An 8,352-nucleotide genomic window follows, 5' to 3' on the forward strand; every position below is an offset into this window, starting at 1 on the left:
TCGACTAAGTTGATCTTGTTTATGAATGATGACCTTCTCACTGCATAACCACTTATGCGTTAATGCGCATTGCTAAATACTGTGCATTTCTTGTATTAGGCCATCCATTCGTCACGTTGGCTCTGACAACTTGCTGATGTTCCTTTTACTTGGAATATTGTCTCAGCTACAGGGAAAGCAGAAACCAAGTTCTTTTCTTTGCCTAAAAGGCAAATCCTATGACTATAAGTACTAGTCAGACGATTTGTTTTTTGTTTTGTTATCTATCCCAGTTCCTGCATTCTCGATCTCACTCTTACAATACATGTATCTTGAAATATACAAGCGGTTACGCTACCAGAAAATGACCAATGAGTTGCAGGGATCCAGCCATGAGCCCCGAGAAATGAAAACCATTGATGAAAACCTCGAAAATGTATCAGTGGGCAAACATTGAAATAACACGCGTGAAATGCATGAGACGCTAGGGCCACGACACTGCCCACTGACCTATGCCTCGGCGGGGCACACACCGCAGGCACGCAGACCGGCCCGTCACCAACTGTCCGGCTGGCGCGTCGGCTGCTCCTTTTGAACTGTGCGATTGTGCCACGCGCATCTCTGATGCGCAGCACGTGTTCTAGTTGAAGTAGCTGTGAAACGGGCGTGACTGCCACGGTGTTAAAGAAGGCAAGTGCACGAGTTGTGAAAAATGAGTTGTCAGAGTCATTACCACGTATGCGGTGCTATGTTACTGAAAAAAAAAGTGAACGCACAGATGCCTTCACCCCCGTATTCTAGAACGTTCCGTCACTCAAGCTTCACCTTCACTTGGTTGGATGGATGGATTGATGCGGCTGTACCCTTTAAATCGGGCGGCGACTAACGCCACTTAGCACATGGAAAAACAAATGGAAGCGCCATCTCTAGGCATGGCAAGTCACTACATATCAGTGATAATCTGCTGCAATTCTTGAGTAGCACAATGTCATTTTAGCTGAGTGGCGGCGCAGTCCTCAACTCTGTCAAGTGAAGGGTGAAAGTCGAGTCCAGGAGCGTTTGTGAATATGGGGGTCAGTGTTCTAAAAAGTCAGGCTCACAACACAAAATCCTAGGCTAGAAGATTCACTTTACTCAAACACTATTTTATGCTCGACGCCAATGTATCTGTCTGCATTCGTGCAAAAAAAACTTCTTTCGGGTACCCGTCTTTTCTTTTTTTTTTCCCGTGGTGACAACTTGTGACCAGATATAGAGGGCTGCACTTGACGCCGAGTGTAGTCAAAGACGATGATTTCCCGTTGAGGTTTTGACATTGTGAGCATCCCACGTCATACAGGGCCAGATATTTGCTGAGCGATTTGTATCCTTTGTTCGTAAGGTTGTTCAGAGAGTTGTCGGTCACTGCGAACTGTCATGGCGTACTCGAGTAACATCCCACCACTTTTCCGCTGTCGATGACTTCAATCCGTAGGTCACTCTTTCCACCCTGCGAGTCCAAGAGGTCAACAATTTCAGCAACAGTGACGGGAAACTCCCGAAATAAGCAAAAGGTAAAGATATCTAGGAGATTCTGTTGATAACAGCGAAAAATTGATATCGGAAGTAACGTGACCATCGGTAACTCATATTAGTTTCGACGCGGAAGTCCCTCAACTTTAGAACTTTAGTAAAATGTGAAGTGATTTTTTTTTTTAAGTTCATCACCCCTCAGTAACCTCTTGTTCAGAAGTGCGAGCTATAGTGGCTTCTGGCATGCATAGCTTCAATGGGTTACTGTCCTTACTATAAGGAGGTTTATTGAATAAAACCAACTGCCTGGTTCAATGGGCGTCAGTCACTGTCACGAGCTTAGCTCTTCGTCGTAGTCGTCTTTCAGGCTCTCTGACTAGATACTGTCTCTCTCCCTCTTCCCCACTACATTACTGCCATAGCGAAGATATTTCGGGGGGGGGGGGGGTACAAGTGGTTAAACAAAAACATTTAAACGACTTAGAGACAATCACAAATGTAGCGTACAGTTAATACTATTATTTAAACGCAGAAATCAGACGCGAAAAATTCGTGCGCATAGTTAACATGCCAGATATTACGTGTACAGCTGCGCAGAATGGCGCCAACTAATGTCTCGTGGAAATTCCACTGGAATTTTCATACCACTCAGATTGTCTTTTGATTTCTGAGCTGAATTGTTTAACTAAAAAATAACTGAATTATTCATATTAGGAAACTTACCTCTGTTGTGAAGTAGAACGCTTGGTAACCGAAAACGTTCATCTGTGCGTGATAGACACAAGCTCTGAATTCGCACGGATTGGTGGGTGGGCCCTTTGTATCGCGTCTCACCAGCGCACACATTTTGTAGCCCCTACAAGGACAGCGTTGTGCAGGTGATATTACCAGATTCGTTGGATTCTGACACTTTCTCGCAGGAAGATGCAGACAAGAGGAGGTAGACAGAACACGCACTTGGGGCTACACTGGTGCACCTACAGGCACATCTTAAAATGTAACACAATCTATACCATGAAGCGAACATACTGCAACCCGCTTTATGACTGATCCATCAGAAAGAGCAAAATAACTGGATCAGCCATCCTTCGTTCGCTGTAACAAAAAAAATAGAAGCGCGAAAGGTGCTGACGGTATACAAGAGATGAAGGTACAAGAGATGAAGTTCCTATGATAAAGTCCTTGTCATAGGAATAAACAGGCATTTGTGCCTTGTTCTAAAAAATTAGTAGAGAATGCGGGCTTGTGTTTCGTCTATTTTTCATTCCTGTTTGCTTTTTTTCGTTTAAAACTGATTATGCATATACACAACTCGTCCAAATACTTGCAGTTATGAGACTCGTTCAACAACGATGCATGTTCAATTATGCGGAAGTCATTTAGAGTGTGTCACTTTTATGGCGCGGGAAAAAAATGTTGCGGCGGACGGCGTACTTGATACTCACGGTCGAGGGTATTCCAATGCTTCGCCAGCCACAGTTACGCGAGGTTCAGGATCCTCCAAATGTCCCCTCACAATGACGTCGAAGGAAAGCACTGCCTGTCCTCAGTCCATCTCGCTTTTGGCCGCTACGTTCTCAATCCTGGCCACTGCATACCCTGCGGATCATTATGTTAAGCAAAAGTGTTGAACGATTTCGAGTACTTCGTACTCAACTATGGGAGAGCAGTGAGCCGTCCATATTACAGGTATGAAACGATACTGCTTCATAATACATGTGTATAGAAAAAAATGGTCAACCATTTCAACCACTTCGTACTCTACTATGGGAGACCATGAAGCCGTTCCGTGGGCCTCACACTTGATGGGGCCCTGTCGACAAAAATTCTGAAGGGACGAAGAAACTACTTCACGTAGTCCCTCATAGGAGGTCTGTTTGCCGCCTTGTAGAGTTGTGGCCGGGATTCGAAAGTTTTTCTGACAGATTTCGGCAGCGTCGTACGGGTAATATCCCACGAGGGTGAGTCTACAGAAATGCTGCTCTCAAATGTGCCCAACGCACATGGGCTTTTGCATGCGTCGTTTTCTGGTAATCTAAGCTATCTCGATACTGGGCTTGTTGACAATCAATCTTTTAATACATATGGATGTGGTCTTATATCAAGGTCACTTGTCATTCTAGTGAAACTTGTTGGTGGGCAAGTTGGTGCATCTTAAAAGAAAATTATAGGACGCGAACCACCGGAAGAAAAGTGGAAACGGAAGAGCGCCCACTCACCACCAAATTTATTCGTGTCAAGTCACCGCAGCATGTCACAGATGCGTAAGACACAGCAATACGTCACATCGCACAATTGGACACCCACACTGCCCATGCTTGGATTTCAGAAACCTACCAAACAATCAAATCCAGCCGACCACAGTACCATCGACGTATCGCTAATACACCTATCTTTCTTCTTCCTGATGAGGTATGCTTCTAGCGTCTCTCGCTCAATCACGCCCTTGCTTCTGCCTATAATGATGATATTAGCAAATCTTGCCACACATCCGCACGTGATGCAGTGCACTATTCTTGATCGAAAGATCATGCAATCTTGCTCAGTCGTTAACACATCAGCCGGAAAGCGACAGGAAAGTGAGATTTCGTAAGCCACTTCCATAACACAGGTGACGTAGGGCCTCGCATACCTCTTACCGCATGATGATGATGATGTGTAGGGCTTAATGGAGCAAGGGCCGATTGATGGCCAAAGAGCGCCATTTCAGTGACTAGAGATGTGGACAATGATATGGTGCGTGGCTGTATAGGGGCCTTAAAATTCCTCGCGCTAACGCGGGTAAAACATAACTATTAAAATGATGACAATGGCGTGATATAGATAGTAAAAATGGGTGACAAAAGGTCTTTATAATAAAAGCATGTGTAAAACTATTTGGCACTAGCACAAATGCCTCATCAGTGCCCTTGTGTCTAAGGGCCGTGAGGCAAGTGCTTTTCAATGTAGCCACTGCAGCAGCAACCTCTCTTGAGAGGTCACGCTTCGCAATGCCTGGGTATATTACGTGATAAAAACGGACATCTCTTAAAAAAGCTAGCAAGGATTTATGAGTGAAAAGTGGTTCCCTACCGACGAAAATTTCAGGGCGTAATGGTATATGTTGTCGGTAGGGTAATGGAAAGTGTTGTCTTGTTAGAGTGTCTAATTGTTCACACTGGATTAAAATGTGAAGAACTGTTAATGCCTCACCACATTTGTCACACAATGGTGGATCGCCACCGGACAAAAGATATAAGTGTGTCGTGTATGTGTGTCCTATCCTGAGCCTCGTTAGTGTTACCTCTGTACGACGTGAATTTGATACTGGCAGCCAATGACCAAGGTGTGGCTTAATAACGTGTAGTTTGTTTTGTGTGTGTCTATCCCACTCGCTCTGCCAGCAATATCTGAGCTTTCGTTTGGGAGACGGTTTCAGATCAAGGGCCGGGATTGATATGACTGTAGCGGCAGTGCTTTCGTGGACTGATGCAGCAAGCTGATCCGCCATCACGTTGACTTGGATCTCACGGTGCCCTGGCACCCAGATGCCTCTTACCGCCGGGGCCAAGCACAGGTCCTCTTGAGATCTGTGGACACAGGCCCGACAGTTCTCTTGGCGCAGAAAACGCCACATTTACTTTATACCACTAGGCCATCTTTTCAAAGTTGTATGCAACCTTATGGGCGAACGGTACAGCTATATACTGGCCTTTTTTTTTTTCAAACCGCTGACATTCTTTCATTTCCTCTTTAACTTTTTAAAGCAGGGGATGAGACCCTGCCGCAACGATCGAGTGAGGATGTCTAGCTGAGAAAGGATATTGAGCTGAATTTTAGAGAAATTTCGACAACATGCGAAGGGCCTGCCTTTTACGCAGGAGCTACCTCCTAACGAAAAAAATTCTGTTTTTAGACTTCAATCCAACTGTGACGAAGGATCACATCTGCTGGGCCTATTGGCCTTGTTCGTGCAAAGTGCTGATGCCCTCTGATATAGCCCAATCCAAATAATTACCAATCCAAAATAATTAATAGAGGTATTACTTTTATGTGCTTGGAAGGCGCGTTGGATAAATCTTGCCCTCGTAGGATGCACGAGAGCTTTCACAACCATGTCGGTCGCCTATATTCAGCAGGGTATCCTCGCTCGGTCGTTGCGGCAGCGGCTCAATACCTACTTCAACAGGAACTCGCTCGCTGGTTTGCTTGCCGACTGGTTGTGCCCTCGAGATCTCCGACGACGGCGTAGCTCTGGCGGACTGGATTAGCCCTACGCCATCTCCGTCGCCGACTAGAGCTCTCGCCAGTGGTACCCCGCCCTCGAACTCCTACAACCGTGTCTATCTTTCCTTTTTTCTCCTTACTTCCGTCGCTCCCCGAACCTGCGCCTCGCTCTCTCCTTCCTCTCTCTCTATTTCTCTACATTTTAATCTTATCCTTTTATTCCCTTCTCTACCCCCATCCCTCGTGAGCTACTGTTAAGGTGTCCTCCCCCTGAGAGACAGTTACGGGGCTCACTTTTCTCCTCTTTTCGTTTAAAATCACTCCCCCCCCCCCTACTTCAAGAGGATAAAGAGAAAAAGAAGGAATGTCAGCGGTTTGAAGCAAAGATCAGCAGTTGTCTTGTACACTCAATGTTGCACACAACCTTGAAAAGGTGGCTAATAGGTATAAAGCACCTGTGTTATTTTCTGCCCCCCCCCTCCCCCCCAAAAAAAACTGTCAGACCTCGGCCCACAGATCACAAGAGGATCCATGCCTGCCCCCTGTGGTAAGAGGCATGCGAGGCCCTACGCGACCTGTGCGATCGGAATGGTTTACGAAATTCCGCTATCCCGTGGGAAGGTTCTCATCGGACAGACCGGCCGATGTGCACCCAATAGAGCGAGAGATCATGATCCTTCGATCAAGAATAATCTTTTGGCACTTTTGAATATGCACTGCAGCACGTGTGTATGTGTGGCAATATTTGCGAATACCACCATTATAGGTAGGAGCAAGGAGGTGATTGAGCGAGGTATACTAGAAGCATGCCTCATCAGGAAGAAGAAAAATACGTGTATTAGCGATACGTCGATGGTACTGCGGTCAGCCGAATGTGATATTTTTATACGTTTCTGACATAGCAACCCACAATTCTACCTGTGCATGCACGCAGAGCCTTCAACGACATTATTCACTGGCGTGTCCGACTGTGCGATGCTGTGTGTCACGCATCTGTGGCGTGGTGCACATTCCGCGGTGGTTTGGCACGGATAAATTTAATTGCGAGAGGACGCTCTTTCATTTCACCTTTTCTTCCACGGTGGTTTGCATCGTATAATTTTCACTTGTTATTTAGCGCTGCCACGTTCGACTGTTGCCTATATGTGAACACGAAACTGTTACCTGCACCCACCGCAGTGCTGCTCTGCTAAGCATTGAAGCGAAGTTGTGATTTCCGGCATCTTTAGGGCTGCGTTTCTGCGAACTAGACAGAACTGCTTCTTTTGCCTACATCGCCACCGCCCCCTGCATCTGTAGCTTATAACAAGGTTCGCTTGAATGGTTCACTCCAAGTTAAGCAGAATCCCTGAACGTTTGAAATTTATGAAAGATTCAGCTACGCACTCACCTGAGCACGGTTTCAGGGGATAGCGTTTGACGGTCGACACCGCTAAGCAGGAATAAAACAGTGCAGCGATCAGGCCCAGAGCTCTCATCGTCAACGTGTTTCATGTGCGATGGAACGAAGGCTGAACGTAGGCCATGGGAACAGCGTGGCTGATAAAACTAGGTTGGAATGCAGCGGGGTAGGTGGCAGTCAAGCAGGTGCTGCTGCAGCAGGTGTTCGTGCTTATTGTTTATCGCTGCTTTGCGTAACTGAAGCCGGAGTACGCGGAGTGGGTTCGCCTGTACCCTGGCTACACCTCGCCAAAAAAAAAACACACTGGGCGTACAAGTACGCAGAAAATATAAATGATGATAAGCAATGCAGCATTCGCAAGAACAGATCGGTGGAGCTTCGTGAAAAAAAACTGTCAACCAGTCGCAGATCATATCGATCACTGCGATCAAGTAGAACTCACAGCAGTAACGAAACAAAAAAGTAGCCAGTTATGTGCCTTGGACTACGAATGTGCAAGAGTAAGGATGACGAGGATGACTTTCATTGAGAAAGTCATCATAATGATCAACTTTATGAGCGTCGTCAGAATCATTAATCGGTGTCGTACTTTTACGTTTGTTTGAAGAAAAGCATCGATGTCATTTTGTTTTATGTTATTTTTATTCACTCTCCCTACAATCACTTAGCCAGAGTGATGCCTACTGCCACCGCAAACACTACTACTACAACAACAACAACAACTACTACTACTACTACTACTACTACTACTACTACTACTACTACTACTACTACTACTACTACTACTACTACTACTACTACTACTTCCATCTTATCAATGGTCGCCGCGCAAGCTCTGGAATAATCTTGTTTTACGAAGCCTTAGATGTCATGTTTCTTTATCGTCTTCTGTAACTATGGTAACTATGACTCAAAGCGAAGAATGGAGAAGCGATCCGAGATTGGCTTCGTGAAATTTCATTCTTGTGCTGCCGTAAATACCGAATGTGCGTCTAGCGTCGCCATGCTTGTCATCGCGTTTGTGGTAAACGCCTATGTTTCATTCTGCATCTTGTTTCATCGAAATAAAAGCGCGTAGCGCACATGGTGTTGAACTGTGGGGGTCATTGCATACGTTGCCGTTGTGTTAATGCCAAAGTGATGCACGCGGCTAAAGTAGAGGCGACTAAAAGTTGTAGCAGTTTTTTTTCTTGCTTCGACAACTTGCACATTATGATGTTGCTATGACCCAGACAGCCCGTGAATAATCAACT

At 45.7% G+C, this 8,352-nt stretch overlaps 1 long non-coding RNA gene across 1 annotated transcript; it reads right to left on the bottom strand.

Moving 5' to 3' along the window:
* Positions 1-1,088: 1,088 nt before the first annotated feature.
* LOC119164272 (uncharacterized) lies at positions 1,089-7,369 on the bottom strand. The gene is made up of 4 exons (XR_005108822.2): positions 7,088-7,369; positions 2,937-3,090; positions 2,215-2,347; positions 1,089-1,468 (listed from the first exon to the last, which is right to left on the bottom strand). It is a non-coding gene; the product is annotated as an uncharacterized LOC119164272 (long non-coding RNA).
* Positions 7,370-8,352: the final 983 nt, after the last annotated feature.

Source organism: Rhipicephalus microplus, chromosome 8 (genome assembly GCF_043290135.1).
Source record: "Rhipicephalus microplus isolate Deutch F79 chromosome 8, USDA_Rmic, whole genome shotgun sequence".
Lineage (NCBI taxonomy): Eukaryota > Metazoa > Arthropoda > Arachnida > Ixodida > Ixodidae > Rhipicephalus > Rhipicephalus microplus.